Here is a 16,320-nt window from a genome sequence, read left to right on the forward strand (position 1 = left end):
CAGTCATTAAGTGTCTGCCTTCGGCTCAGGGAGTGATCCTGGGGTCCTGGGATCCAGCCCCGCATCAGGCTCCCTGCTCTGCTGGGAGTCTGCTTCTTCCTCTCCCACTCCCCCTGCTTGTGTTTCCTCTCTCACTGGCTGTCTCTCTGTCAAATAAATAAATAAAACATTTTTTTAAAAAGATTATACAATGGGGAAAGGACAGTGTCTTCAATAGTGTTGGGAAAATTGGACAGCCACATGCAAAAGAATGAAACTGGATCCCTATTTTATACCACTCACAAAAATCAATTCAAAATGTATTAAAGATCAGAATGTAAGACCTAGAATCATAAAACTCCTAGAAGAAAACATAGGGGTAAGCTCCTTCATATCAGTCTTGACAATGAATTTTGGGATTTGAAACCAACAGCAAAGGCAACAAGTGCAAAAGCAAACAAGTAGGATAACATCAAATTAAAAAGCTTCCACACAGCAAAATAAACCATCAACAAAATGAAAAGACAACCTATGAAATGGGAGAAAATATTTGTAAACCACATATCCAATAAGGGGTTAATATTCAAAATATACAAGGAACTCAAATAATTCAATGGCAAAATAAAAATTTTAAAAAACCCAATTAACAAATGGGCGAAGGACCTGAGTTGACATTTTACCTAAGAAGACATACAAATAACCAACAGGTACATGAAAAGGGGCACAACATCACTCATCATTAAGGAAACGCAGATCAAAATGACAATGAGATACAACCTTACACCTGTTAGGGTGACTAGTATCATCAAAAAGACAAGAGATACCAAATGCTGGTAAGGATGTGAAGAAAAGAGAACCTTTGTATGCTATTGATGGAAATGTAAACTGGTACAACTATTATGGAAAACAGTATGGAGCTTCCTCAAATAGTTAAAAATAGAACCACCATGTGATACAGCAATCCCACTTTTGAGTATATATCTAAAGGAAACAAAACCACATCTCAAAGAAATATCTGTTTCCATGTTCGTTGCAGCATTATCCACACTAGCCAAGGTATGGAAACAACCTAAGTGTGTTTGTCAGCACATGAATGGATCAAGAAAATGTGTGTGTGTGTGTGTGTGTGTGTGTGTGTGTGTGTGTGTGTGTGTGTGTGAGAGAGAGAGAGAGAGAGAGAGAGAGAAAGAGATAGAATATTATTCAGCCTTAAAAAAGAAGAAAGTCCTGTCATTTGCAGTAACATGGATTAAGCTCAAAGGTATTATGTTAAAGGAAATAGGCCAGACAGACGAAAATAAATACTGCATGGTATCACCTATATACGGAATCTTAGAAGAAGGGAAGGGAGGGGTGGAAAGGGAAGGGAGGGAGGGAGGGAGGGAGGGAGGGAGGAAGGAAGGAAGGAAGGAAGGAAGGAAGGAAGGAAGGAAGGACAAGAAGGTAGGCAGGAAGGAAGAAATGAAAGTAACAGAGTAAGAAAGTCAAACTCATAGAAATAGATGCTGGGGTGGGTGGGGGAATAGAAGAGGCCAGTAAAAGGCTGCAAACTTTCAGTTTTAAGATGAACAGGTCTGCAAATATAATCTATAAAATGGTTACTATAGTTGATAAAACTGTATAATTGAAATTTGATAAGAGAGTAGAACTTAAGTTTTTTCACCACAAAAAAAGCCAAATATGTGAGGTTATGGATGTGTTTTAAGTAACTCAATGGTGGGAAAGTTTTCACAATGTATACATATATCAAATCATCATGTTGCTCCCTTTAAATGTATTACAATTTTTTTGTCAATCATATCTCAATAAAGCTGAAAAATACAAAATAATATAATTCAATATTGAGATTTGTAGAGTAATAAGAAATCTGAATTCTCTATTTGTTTTCAAACATTCTAAAATGTTTTCAGTTAGAATTTTTTTTTAACTTTTTTTTTTAAAGATTTTATTTATTTATTTGACAGAGAGAGACAGCCAGCAAGAGAGGGAACACAAGCAGGGGGAGTGGGAGAGGAAGAAGCAGGCTCGTAGCGGAGGAGCCTGATGTGGGGCTCGATCCCAGAACGCTGGGATCATGCCCTGAGCCGAAGGCAGACACTTAATGACTGCGCCACCCAGGCGCCCCTCAGTTAGAATTTTTGACAAGTTCTTCCAGAGAAGTTCATTGCTTAGCTTGCTGGAGATAGACTAGTCTTTAATGAGTCATGTCTAAAACCACAGCCAAACACTGCATGGGAGAAACTAGCCCAATTTACAGCTTTACCTTGAAAAGTTTTGCTACAGTGGGACCAATTTTTTTTTCAAGTTGGCCATTTGCACAAGGGTAAATATTAACATACAGCTTAAAGAAAGCTGTGCAACTATATGAACCCAGAGTAAGTGTATTTTAGCTTCTTCCAACTCTTGAACAAATTCTACTTGATGGATAGTAATATTAATAAGCATTTTAAACCTCAGCTATGTGCTAGGTCTATCAAGGTACTGGAGACACAAACATGACCTATATATACTGACTGTCACTATGCCCCATGCAGTTCAGTCTAGTGAGAGGGACAGACAAGTGGTAACAGCAATATGATGCAGTACATACTATAATAGAAGCAGTTACCATGTGAGCATAAAACAGGAGCAAGGCAAGTGGGTAACCCTAGAGATTATATTTGAAAATGGTTAGTTGGGCAGGCAAAGAAAAAGATCCAGGCAGAAGGAATAGGCTAAACAAGCAGACCCCTTGAAACAAAATGGGTTGTTCCTACAGGGTGAGTGAATTGTATACAAAGAAGTGTGGGAGATGGAGCCAGAGATATCATCAAGGACTAGACCAAGAAAGCAATTTTTTAAACTCATAATTAGGATTTTTAACTTTATCCTATACATGAAAGTGGGAGCCACTGCCAGACTTTAAGCAGCAAAGAGACAAAGAAATTCATACTTTGGAAATGTCACTTTAGAAGCAATGTGGAGAACTACCTTGAAGAGGTAAGAGTGGAAGAAGGAAAGGTTCTCAGAAACTCATGCAGCAATATTCTAGGTGAAATACACCATGTTAGGGCTACCTAGGTGGCTCAGTCCGTTGAGTGTCTGCCTTTGGCTCAGGTCATGATCTCAGGGTCCTGGGATCGAGCCCCATGTCGGGCTCCCTCCTCAGAGGGAAGTCTGCTTCTCTCTCTCTACCTCTGTCCCTCCCTCCTGCTTGTGCGTGCTCTTCCACGCACTCTCTCTCTCAAATAAATAAATAAATAAAATCTTAAAGAAAGAAAGAAATATACCATGCTACTAAAGTGGGCAGTGGTACTGGAGATGAAGAGGAAGGGACGGACCTGATTTATTTCTGAGTATATCAGAGTTAATGAAACAAGTGAAAATTTGAGTTGAGGGAAAGGATGATGGGACAATGTCATGTATGACTCACCTTACTCTCTGAAGATAAAAAACATCAACATAATATGGACAACTAATTTGAGAATTTTATAAATAATTTTGGTTTTGAAAAACCGTTTTGGGTTTTGAGGTGCCTGTAAGACATACATGTGTTTTGGTGAAAGTGTCTAGTAGGAAATTGAGGTTAAGATCTGGAGTTGGACATTCCTTCCTCAAAATGGCTTCTTAATTACCCAGTGTTGGTGTATTCAAATAGCTGTATAGGTTAATGAATTTGCTGTCCTGAAATACGTTTCCTACTTCTGATGATGACATGCTGCAATTAAGCAAGATATTTGTTGTAATAAAATGTGCATAGAATTATAAGGCTGAAAAAAAAAACTTAAGAAATTATTACACTCTTCTTTCTGTTTTGGATTGAAAACTGCACCAAATGCATTCCCAGAAACACCATTGACCTCTTTAAAATCTCTGGCATAGATGACTAACAACTCCCTTGATAACGCCGTCTAGCATCTCACTAAGCTGATACGAGGATTTTGCTAATGCTAGTCTCTATCCTTCATGCTGCAAGTGTCGTTCTTTCTGGTCTTATCCTTAGTGGAAATGGAGAACAGCTGTTTAATGCTAATGGAAAAATCAGCAAATTTAAAATTGTTGAATACACACTTTAGATTTTAACTGAATTATGAACTTGGCAATATTTATGAATTTAAAGCATGAAAATACAAACTAGATTCATCACGATATTTTTCCAACTGCATGGAAGTGTGATAAAACAGTGTTCAGAATTCTCAGCATTAAAAACTCAAAGCACTGCCCTTGAAACAATGTTCTGTGAATCTTAAAGTGATTAAATATTTTTGGAGAAAGTATCTGGAAGTATTTTTAAGCCATACAGATCTCAAATGAAATGAGTAGTACTAGAAAATGAAAATAAATCACTATTTGTATTCCTCATTGAAACATCAGCCACCCATAATCTTTAGAACCTCCGATACTGTATCCAACTAGAAAATTTATTGGTAGTGGAGGCTTATATATATTTTAAATGAAATATTAATAAATTGTAATCATTTTAATTTAATTCCAAAGGATGAGCACAATCATTTGTTTGCAGTCCTAACAGCCGTATTTATCTGTGCTTGCTCATCCTCACACCTACTGATTTCAAGGATGGGTAATAAAAAGGAAATAGAAATACAAGAGAAAAAAGATTTCTTGACTTAAATATAATTCATTTCCTATTGCTACCCCTGACTAATTAAGTCTCAGTAAAAACATTCCCCATCTTCTTGAACCTATCTAGCAGTGTTCTCCCTATGAAAACACAGCGGTGTGGTCATTGGAAGCTAAAGTTGGCCACTTTCAACCTCTTAACCTATTTAAACTCCTAAAGGGGAAATGTACAGGGGAACATACATCTTATGGGTGATCTATTTCAAAGGTAGTAGTTTTGTTTATTTTCAAATTTAAGTGATTTTACAGTGTTGTAAATAGGCTGAACTATAACGCAGATGGTGAATAAAGGAAAAATATTTCTCTTGAAAATGCTCCGTGAACCAAAAGGCCACACGTAAGTCAAACACATCCCCCCACCAATATAAAAAACAAAACCTGTGGGGTGGATTTATTTGCTATATAAACTTATTATTTCCTAAATCTGTGGAGACAAGAGAGGTGTCATAAACAAAACCGGAAAAATTTATCAAAGAAACACATGACCATGACAAGAATACCTAAACTTTTACATAACTCCACATTTCTAGGACTCACCAAATGACCACTATCAAGTCCATTGCTTTAAAAGTGTCTAAGAAGCCTGATCCTGGAATAAGATAGACCTGCATTTATAATTCTGATTCTATAATGTACTTCCTGGGTGACCTTAGTCAAGTCACAAACTTTATTTTTTTAAAAGATTTTATTTATTTATTTTAGAAAGAAGGACAGAGACAGTAACTGAGAACACAGGCAGGGAAGAGAAGGAGAAGCAGGCTCCCCGCTGAGCAGAGAGACTAACATGGGGCTCAATCCCAGGGCCCTGGGATCATGACCTGAGCCGAAGGTAGACACTTAACCGACTGGACCACATAGGTGCCCAAGTCCCAAACTCTAATCTTTGGTTTTCTCATCACTCAAAGAAGGATATTAATGCCTACCTTGTAGGGCCATGTGCTGTCTAAATCTTACAATGCATGCAAAAATGCCTGGCACATAATGTTGAATTACTATAGTTATTATTATGACTTCACTGTTATTTTATCAGTCACACAGATTAGTTTAATATTGTTGCTTATTTAGTACATTTTCCACTGTTTCATTATGACTGCATTTTTCTTGGCTACACTGGTCCCACATGTGAAGTACTCTCATGTTAACCCATATACAAATACCTATCTACTAATATAATGTCTCAGTAGCACATACATATGTATCTGCCGATATTCCCTTCTTTAGAGAATGTTTCCCGCTATAAACTAAGAAAAAGACTTCTGAATTCTGTGTCACACTTAGCAGTAACAAACTATCACAGCTCACAGCACCTACTATTATGAAAGGAATGATGATTAACTGCATCTTTGAACCATTTTCTCAACTGCCCTACAAATCTGTGCTACTTGTTAAAGATTGTCAGCCTATGTCTACTGCTTCTATTCAATCTATCAAGTTGGTATTGATGAGATTAGTTCAGTGTCATTCCAGAGGAAACAGACAGAGATGACAAATCACAAGTGGGACTAGATGCAAATTATTGATTAAAGCAACAGGTCATCACATACTATATTTGATAAAGCATTAGGGCTGTAGAGTGCTCCAAATTCCTATTCATCACCTGATACACACTATATTCCTATGCACTAAAGGACAAGTCCTGCATGTATACATCTGTGTGTATGTGTGTGTGTGTGTGTATGCAATGAAATATTACTCAGCCATCAAAAAGAATGAAATCTTGCCATTTGCAACAACATAGATGGAGCTAGAGAGTATTATGCTAAGCAAAATAAGTCCGTCAAAGACATATACCATATGATTTCACTCATATGTGGAATTTAAGAAACAAAACAAACAAACATGAGGGGAAAAAAGAAAGGCAAACCAAGAAATAGACTCTTAACTATAGCGAACAAACTGATGGTTACCAGAGGGGAGGTGGGTGAGGGATGGGTTAAATCAGTGATGGGGATTAAGGAGTGCCCTTGTCGTGATGAGCACTGGGTGATGTATGGAATTGTTGAATCACTAAATTCTACACCTGAAACTAATACTATGCTATATGTTAACTCACGGGAATTTCAATAAAAACTTAATCAGATATTTTAAAAGAGGACAACTTCTGCAATATTGACTATTCTTAAAGATTGTACTATCCTAGAAGTCCAAAGTGTCTCTCCAGATTTTCAGACTACTCTATAATTTAGGCAATATGATGTTCCTAATTATAGCTCAATGTTCTAAGGTGACAATCAGTATAACAAAGAAGAAAAGATTATTAAAATAAACTACTATCTTTATGAAAGCTTTCAAAATTCATGTCACCTGTAAATGACATTTTTAAATTCGGAAACAAAAATTAGATAGTGGGGATGGTTTCAAAACTGAATATGATTTTAAGAAACCACTGGATCATATACTTTAAAGGGGATAAATTTTATTGTTTGTGAATTGTATCGCCATCAAGCTGTAAATAAAAATTTTAGAAACCATGTTTGAGAGTAATAGAAAAAAAAATTCCCATTTGAATATCCCCCAAGGGAAAAATAATGGAGCACTGGTTTCAAAAGAAATTAAAATTGTCGGCTACATTTTATGAATTTCAAGATAAGGATGATTTCAACAAACTTTTCAAGCACAGTAAAGACATTTTACATGTAGGCATTTTTTCTAAGTAAAATCTTGATGAATTACAAATGGTTTAGGCCTAATTGCTAGTATCTTTAAAATTGTATAAAATAGAAAGGCCAGCTGCTTCTGTTTCCTTCCCTGTCATCATTTGGAGGGCAAGAAGAGTGCAAAGGAGAGGAGAAATAAGAGAAAAGAGTGAGTTGAACTTTTATTAACTAAGAACAAATTAACATTGCCCCAGGTGGTCTCCAGAGCTCTTATTACTTACCTTCTTCTTGCTAAGTTTAAATCTGGAGCTAGGGGGAAAAAAAGACAGAAAATGCATAAATCATCCTCAAAGGATAATGTAGAAGCAAAAAGGCCATGAAGTTTAAGAAATGGAGCAGTGAATGGAATGATAAGTGGAAGACCACATCAACAGAAACCACTTCGAATTCAAACTTCAACTTCCACTTACTGAAATCATTCTCAAATTAAGACTATGTGAACAGTCACACATTTTAAACTTGAAAATACAGTAAAGATATTGGAGTTTTGCCACCCCTCCTTAGAGGTATTTAAATGTGACTGGCACTATCTCTATGGACATAGAAATGTACCCTTACCTTCAAAAGTGATACATCAAAAGTTTCTTATGTTTAACATCCAATGATTCATCATTAAATGCGGTCAGCTTCGACTTTACCCTAGTTATTGGATGGACAGTTTATCTTGGGTTATCAGGAAAATCAAGTTTTTAGAGCTTTTGGTTGGGAAAACTGCCATATGGTTTTTTTCTGTAATTATTTTCTGGTCAATATTCTATAGCTGAGATTTTTTCACTAAATCTTATGGGTCCTGCTCAGGTTAACGCAAAAAAAAAAAAAAAAAAAAAAAGCCAACAAAAAAACCCAAACCTTGTTTGTTTGAATGTCTGATTCTTCTGAGAAAGGCCTTATAGAAGTACAAAACTTTCACTGTACCAGACTTTATTAGCCTCTTTGTATGGAAATATAATGTTAATGTAGGGTGAGGTTCTCATCTGGGTTGATTGCAATGTCCTAAAAATACTTTTTTTTCAATAATTTCCAATGTCAAATTTGCAAAATTAATTGTACTTTTCATGCACTAATGAATAGAACACAAATGAAACATCACTGCTGTTTTTTGTGGAGCGTTGACTTGAAGAGACAAGGGGACATGTAACTGTATGATTAGCTATAAATGAGAAGCAAACAAATCGCTTATATCAATTAATAGATTCTGCTCTGGAGAATGCTGTCAAGTCTAACAGCCCTAACTTGAAAATTATCTTCAAAAACAAACAACAAAAATCATAAAACTTCCACTGTTCAAATGATAAGTCTCCGGCAAGGTCTTCTATTACTAAGAATTATTGCGTTTATGAAATATTTCACAATCCTATTCCCAGTGTAGTAAGAAACATTATGAAGCCAGTAAAGCCAAGGTCTATACCAGCAGTCATTAGTACAACTGTCAGACCAAAAAAAAAAAAAAAAAGAAAAAAAGAAAAGAAAAGTTTTTCAATAATTGAGCATTTTTTCACTTTAACAACTTCTGAAGTTCATGAGTCTTTTTTTTTTTAAGATTTTATTTATTTATTCGACAGAGATAGAGACAGCCAGCAAGAGAGGGAACACAAGTAGGGGGAGTGGGAGAGGAAGAAGCAGGCTCATAGTGGAGGAGCCTGATGTGGGGCTCGATCCCATAATGCCAGGATCACGCCCTGAGCCGAAGGCAGACGCTTAACCGCTGTGCCACCCAGGCGCCCCTGAAGTTCATGAGTCTTAAAAAAAAAAAAAAAGCAAGAGATTGCATTTCATCTATAATAAGGCTAGGTCTACTTTGATTTGCATTTTAATCTGGTACCTGGTCAAACTGTCTCTCGGTAATAGTTTTTTGTACCACATGGTGTATATTTTAGCTTCCTTAGATAAGCAGTCAGAACTCAGACTTTGCAACAAAGTAAGAAGTCAAGCTCTTAAAATTTAAGAGCAGAGATGATTGAATTGTGGCACACTCTCTGCAATAACACAGAGGTGGCTTTCTCAGAGAAAATGCCTCTTTAATAAATCCAATATTGTACTTTAAACCTCTTTTCCATTCTAAACACAACCAATAGACAACCAGCATAGTGAAGATTAAAATTGTAGGTCGGTCTGTGTATTAATTTTGGATTTGGTCATTAAATCACCTAGTGCTCATTTTTTTCCTGAAGTAAAGCTTTCTTAATTAACTTTATTAATTACATTTGTGAGAGATTATATACATACTATCGGTTCTTCTACACATTTGCAAACCATATGCAACAACAGAATTTTTTAAACTCTCAAATTTAAAGGATTTCTAGCCATGGTTACACTGTGAAGTTATAAATATTTCAGATTACACAGCATGCGAGTGAATGCTGAGTAGAGCTCAGCAGTTATAATTTATATTATTAATCCATCTATTCTTCTGGAAGGGGGGCGAGGGAATATGCTTGCTCCAGTTTTATTATACTAATACATTAATAGCCAGATTAGTGATCTCTGTTTCTGTGAAAATATTATTTATCTTCAATTTTTGAAATATTGCCCTAAATGTCATCTTTGTTGACTATAAGCTTCCAGGAAAACTTAGATCTTTGGGTTTCTACTGGAGCAGACATATGGAAGGTAGAATGAATTTAAGAACACTTGCCTACTCTGAGATAAACTGTCACTCAATAAATTACATAAGTAAGGCACTTTTTTTTTTCTGATTCTACCAGTGTGTTCGTCCTTTCCCTTGATTTGACAAAATATTTGGATCATAAAACATTAATCACCAGACATAGCTGTTAAGGACTTTGTTATATTTCCCCAGATTCAAAAAAAATGTTGCATAGATTCTTAAGGCAATATCAAAAGAGATGTCCATAACTATTTTGATGAATTATAACATCATTGAAATAACTGCCTAGTGTTTGAAATCACCTTTTTAGTTGTATATGTTCTATTGAGATTGCTTTTTTCTCTGAAGGGTAGAATTGCAAATGACTCTATTCGGATTTTTTAAATGCCATATTAACTTGATCACAAACTTAAAAAAAAAAAACACCTCTCAACAAGCCAGGACTACTGATAGATTCTAGCCACAATACATTGTAATCAAACCAGACAATAGAGGTGCTCCTTCCCACCGTGTCACTTGGCTTGAAATAATATGATGGTCCGTTCTTTTCTACATCTTTAACTTTTTTCCTTGTGTCTTTTCAACGTCAGCCAAGTTACACCGACAAAAAGATTGAGGTCATCATGAAGTCAGAAATGCACAGACAAATTTAACAGTGATAGATTAAACGATCTAGTTCTTAATTTAGCAGCTATTCTTGGTTATTGTGTATACCGCTTTAAAAGATAAAGGTTTATTTTTCTATCATACGAAGATTACTGGACAAATAGAAAACTAATAAAGTTTAATTCTCTGGCAAAACTTGTCCCAGCTTTGCTCTCTCAAGAATGTAAGCATTCAATACTCTCCACTAAAAGATCACCAAGTAAAGGATTTTTACTATCATTGTTCTACTAATGACCAGAAGATACACAAAGAGTAAAATGATATCACTTCAAAAATCAAAAAGGCCAGAAAATAAATTTTGATTCAGGCAGTTCTACTCTAGGAATCTCATTACCTGACAATAGGCATCTAATCACTGCCGTGTAGGCTTTTGCTTCAAGTTAAACTTCACTTTGAGAGAACAAAGGATTTCTATACTTGTCCATAAATAAAAAAGTATATAAAATTTTTTGGTGATAAGAAAGTATTTAAGGTTTTTGTTTTAGTCTTGAAAGACAGGTCAATTTGCTATTACTTGCTTTCAATGTGTCATCTTGAGTGAACTTGTGTGGTTCTAGCCTTTGAAATGTGTGGATACTTAATCCCTCAAGCTTGTTGGTAAGGAGTAAGGAAAATCTTCATTTCTTTGGCATAACGTTACAATCTGTGGCAGAGACTTCTTTATATTTACCAATGCAACCTGGTTGAGATATTTTATTAAATGAGCATGGTTAACACGTTATTCATAGTAAGCTGGCAAAGAAAATATCCTTCAGTCTGCTCTATCTCCGTTAATCTACCAGAAGTTGATAAACTGACAAAAGACGATATTTCGAGAGAAGGAGGTTTCACTCGGATAAGGGAATGATGCAGGTTTTAATTCTATGTAAACATGTCATGATGAGAAGGAGAGAAGCAAAGTCTGATAAAGAGAAGAAAGTAACCATTAACAAAGCAAATGATTGTTGCTTATTAATCAACAAAGTAATGCTTATTGGCCGGCTTCCCAATGATGATGATAGAAGAGATGATGAGATTGGTAGTGGTGGTAGTGATAGTGTGTTTCTGATATCTGGTTTCATTCTGCTAAACTAAATCTGGTGGCTTCCAATATACATTAATTTTAGGAGATGGCAGATTTTAAGGGTTTGCCAAAACCCCTATGACATATTTGATATCATAGATGAATTAGAACAGGGGATATGGAGCTTATAAGCCATGTTATCCAAGTGAATTAGTAAAACTCAGTCTATTATGTTGTTTACTAGGGAGGATATGGATATCAAGCTAAGAAAATAATATAGCTGTATGAATTTATAGTGAAATTGATTATTGTTTAAAATTTTACATACAAGATTTTTTGTGTTAGGTAGGTAGCATCTTACAGTGAAATATAGACCATTGTTCATATCCTTGTTTAATGAGTATATACAAAGAGAAAAAAATTATCTTTTTCAAAAATACTGAAAGTTTTCAATAGAAGATCTTTGGGGAGGAAAAAGTGCCATATTTTGACCATTACTGATAAATAAATTCCTTTTTATCTTTGTTATCCCATCTGTAAAGCAACAGCGGATAGCATTCAAAGGGGATTATAAACTCAAGCATCTTCCCCTTTTGAATTTCAAATTCTAGTTTAAAGAGCTCTTTCTCACCTTTTAAGTTGTGTGCTTGGCTCATAGTATATTGAAGTCATGGTATATGTTTCTTTAGTGTGCAATGTGTTGAGTTCATTGCAGCCTTAGGGAAACCAAAAAACAACAGCTCTCTGAACTAAGCTTAACTTTACATCACACTGAACAAATGGCCTCACTTGTAACACAGCTTTATGTGATGATATTATTTATTGAGGTCCAGGAAATATTTTTGAATGTTAATTTAAATTCAATCTTTAAAAAATCTGGCAGCACTGAACTAATAATGAATAATAACTCTTGGGACAAGAATAAAGGCATAGAGTCAAATAAACAAAAGCAGGTCACTCAGTTATACAAAGACTGCAATGATAAGGTATGTATTTTTTAAATTCCTTAACTCTAGATTCTAAGCTTGATCTGAGCGTGTTCTATAACTTATCCTTCACCCCCATTCATCATATCTTGATAAATTATATCACTTCTGACATAAAATGATTGTATAATCAGGATTTAGTTCGAAGGCTTCTTTGGTAGACTTGTTAGCCTGAAATTCTTGCCAATTTGTACAGTCACATAAAAATGATTAGTAGGGAAACAAACAAACAAGCTTTCCAAAAACATTATTTCCAGTTGTACTTCAATTTGTTCCCTATGCCAGTTCTTACTGAAAATTTTCTTTCCGCAAGTCTCAAGAGTCTCAGGCAAAGATGTTACCGAACAATATTGAAGTCCATGCACATATATTATGCTGGTTAATAAAACAAAAGTTCTCCTTTTGTTAAAGTTAACATTCAATTTGTGTCCGTGAAATTCCCATAGTAACCTTCAATTTAATTTACATCCTTTAATCATACTCTGGTATTTTTAATTTGATCATTTTCATAGTATTCTAGAATTATAAAGAATGCTGGTATCCCAACATAATACTGTTGTTTTCATGATAATAAGCTTCCTGAAGCTTACTTTCATGAAAGTCAGTAGAAAACAAGTGCACCAGGCTCAAAAAAACGGTCTTGTGGTCTTGGTGAGACGTTGCTTCTTTCCTGCGGCAAAGCTGAATCTATGGCAAGTCTGCAGAGCCTAACTTACTCAGTCTGTGTTTCAAAAACTTCAATATTCTTTTGTATCCTCTAAAACTAGATTGAGACCACGTTGATGGACTCTGCAAGATTTAGGAATGGAAAGAGCTTGAAATACCGTTCATTAGTTACCTGTGTTCCCCCTTTCCTCACACAGGACTCTCCTTTGTAACATCCTCACTAAGTGGTTAACCTCTATAGGGTTGAACACCCCAATATTGGGGAGCCCACTACCTTCAGAAACAGCTCATCCCCCCCTTGACCAGTTCCAAACGTTGTAAAGTTCTCCTATAGAGCAGAATCTGTAGGGTCCTCCACTAATTCCCAGGTGGATTCTCTTGTGCCATAGTTTCCTTGTTGGCAAACATTTACAGACATTGTGCCAGACACCGAGAGAACAAACACAGAGAAGATATAAATGCTAACCTTGGGAAACAAAGCAAAACCCCCTTCCATAAGAAAATCTCTCAAATATTTGAAGTCAGCTAGCATGTATTCCAAGAGTCTTGGGTTCCAGAGGATACAAGCCCAAAGTTTGTCATGTAACATGATTCAAGCCCCCTTCTGACACAAGTGTTCTTGTGGTTGAACTCCAATCTACTGATTTCATTCTTTAAATACTGGGCCTGGAAGCCCCAAATAGGGCCCAATTGTATCCTCTTTCTATGCAAGTTCCAAAAGCCCAAGATAAAATTAGGTTTTCCGGCAATCACATCACAGTGAGGACTTGTTGATCCAGACTCCAACCAAAATCCACCATGACCAAAATTTGTGCACAGAAATTTGGTACCCAAAGTTCAGCATCTCACATTTTTTCCTATTAAATTTTATCTTGGTCCATTCAAATAGTCATGATCTCTTTGCATGATGTGCCAATTTAGTAGAACACTTTCTATATTTATATTCAGGTCCTTGAAAAATTCAGGTTTTACCAGCCCTGCTCTTCTTGACCTTTCATCCTAACCCCTTTTGTGTCAACAATTAATAGTTATCACTGTTATTTATATTCTTTGTGCCCAGTATTAGGATAAACAGGAACAAAGTCGATGAGGAAAAGAATATGACTAGACCGTTGTCCCTAAGATATTTATAATTTGGTTGAGGAGATGGTTCTTACAAAAAGAAAAGAAGCAAATAGCTAGCGATGCACCATGGCATACTTCATTTGAAACAATGCAATAATGTTGATTTACAGACCAGGAAAACCAAGCCCATGAACTTCAGAGATGACTCTCAAACCAGCAAACACTCTCATGCACGGTTAAAGTCCTAATTGCTACAGGAATGCACAGTACAGGTCAGAGGGGCCGGAAAGAGTCAGAGTAAGACGCAGAGGTAGCAAACTGCTAGTTCAGGGCTAGGAATGAAAGAAAAACCACTGCTGCCCTGGCCTTTCAATCTTAGTTTAATTTAAACAAAAGGCCCTAATCGTCATCCTTCTCATTCTGTGCTGGAAGGGTGAAATGCATGCCCATAATATAAAATGCATTCATCATAGCATGAATGTGCTCCACGACAACCCATGTTTCTCTAAAGAACTGGCATCTTGCCCTTTCTCCTCTTTGGTGAGGCTACCAGAATCCATATCCCTCCCTACTCAAACTGGCATGTATATTGTTGGTTTTTAAAAATATATATACTTGATTACTAGAAGTCACAACTACAAGAATGTCAGATATAGTTCCGTTAATTCAGTAACATTTGTCTAAAAAATAATAATAAGCACAGATTCTTAATCTTGATATACCTTTTAATTCTGAGAAGTGGCAAAAATATGTAGACCGGAACTTCCAAATCTTCCCCAAAGGTTTTCAGTCTTTTTCTCCAAGCAGGGATGAGAGTATCAGAGAACCAGAGTTGCTTGTTGTTTTTCGCTAAAACAAGGATCTTTCCAAAAACAAGTTGCACTCAGAGAAAGACTGACATGATCAGAGACTGCCCCCTGCCTTCCTACACAGCACATAGAGTTCAACTGCTTTGGTTTTCATTAAAAATAATCCTACCAATTTTGAAAAGATTTCGTGTATAATGAGCCATCTGTATGTAAGATTTTTTTCTTATTCAATGACCCCACTTGAGGATCAGTAAAGGAGAAATTTGCTGTATAAAACAATATGAAAGTTTATCTCTTGGTATATCATGCCTCAATGATGGACATTAAGGATATGATCCTGGGTTTTTCCGGTTAAGCAAAAATATGAAATGCTGAAAATACTATCTGATACAATTGTATACTTACCAAAAAAAAAAAACCCCTCTATCAGGATTTCTTTTAGGCCTAAAAAAATATATATATGGGTGGAAGGAATATCAAAATGCCTTGTATTTATGTCCTGTGGTAAATATTTCCAGGTAGAATTTCTTTGTGTAACTTCTTTTGCTCTGCAAAAATATCTGCCTTGGCATATTTTTCAAGAATCCGGTCACTTATTAATAAATCAATCATAGTCTATAAATCTATAATCTTCTAGATTTGTTATAATAGGGTTCTCTGGTCAAGAGGAGAAATAGTAATGAGTAAAGAAGTAGATTTTTCCAGCCGGTTACCATTGTTTATAAGAACGTTCCCAAAGTCTTAAATGACGAGTAACTTTTATCTACTTAGTAACAATCTTCTTTAAATCCTTCCTGAATTTTAGATGTGGAGTTATGGAAAGGTACATAGTTGAGGTGAGGGGAATCCCCCTGGTGTGAAAGTTGCAAAAGCATGTCTATATCCTTAGAAAACGGGGCAAGTTTTTGGAAGCTGTTCCGGGAACCGCTGGGGATTTGCATCAAAGCCGAGGATCTCACAGTAAATGACACCTCTTTCCAAGGTCAACTTCTATAGACCCAAGGAAGGGAAGGGAAAGCCGGGAAAATCCTTGGCTGATTCCCCAGGGCAGTTTAGGCAGGAGTTCGAGAAAACCCCTCTGGCGACCGCTGAGCGCGCCGGTGTGTACTTGTTTTGAGTTTGCTTTCCCGATCTTAAACTGCGCCCTAAATTACTCTTTGCACTATACTCTCCGGGCTAGTGAAGCCAAAACCACCAAAACCCATCGGATCCGCTAGCTTTGGCCCAGGCTGCCACCTAGAGAACCCAAAGAGGCGGTATG

The sequence above is a fragment of the Ursus arctos genome, chromosome X, assembly GCF_023065955.2.
Source record: "Ursus arctos isolate Adak ecotype North America chromosome X, UrsArc2.0, whole genome shotgun sequence".
NCBI classification, from domain to species: domain Eukaryota; kingdom Metazoa; phylum Chordata; class Mammalia; order Carnivora; family Ursidae; genus Ursus; species Ursus arctos.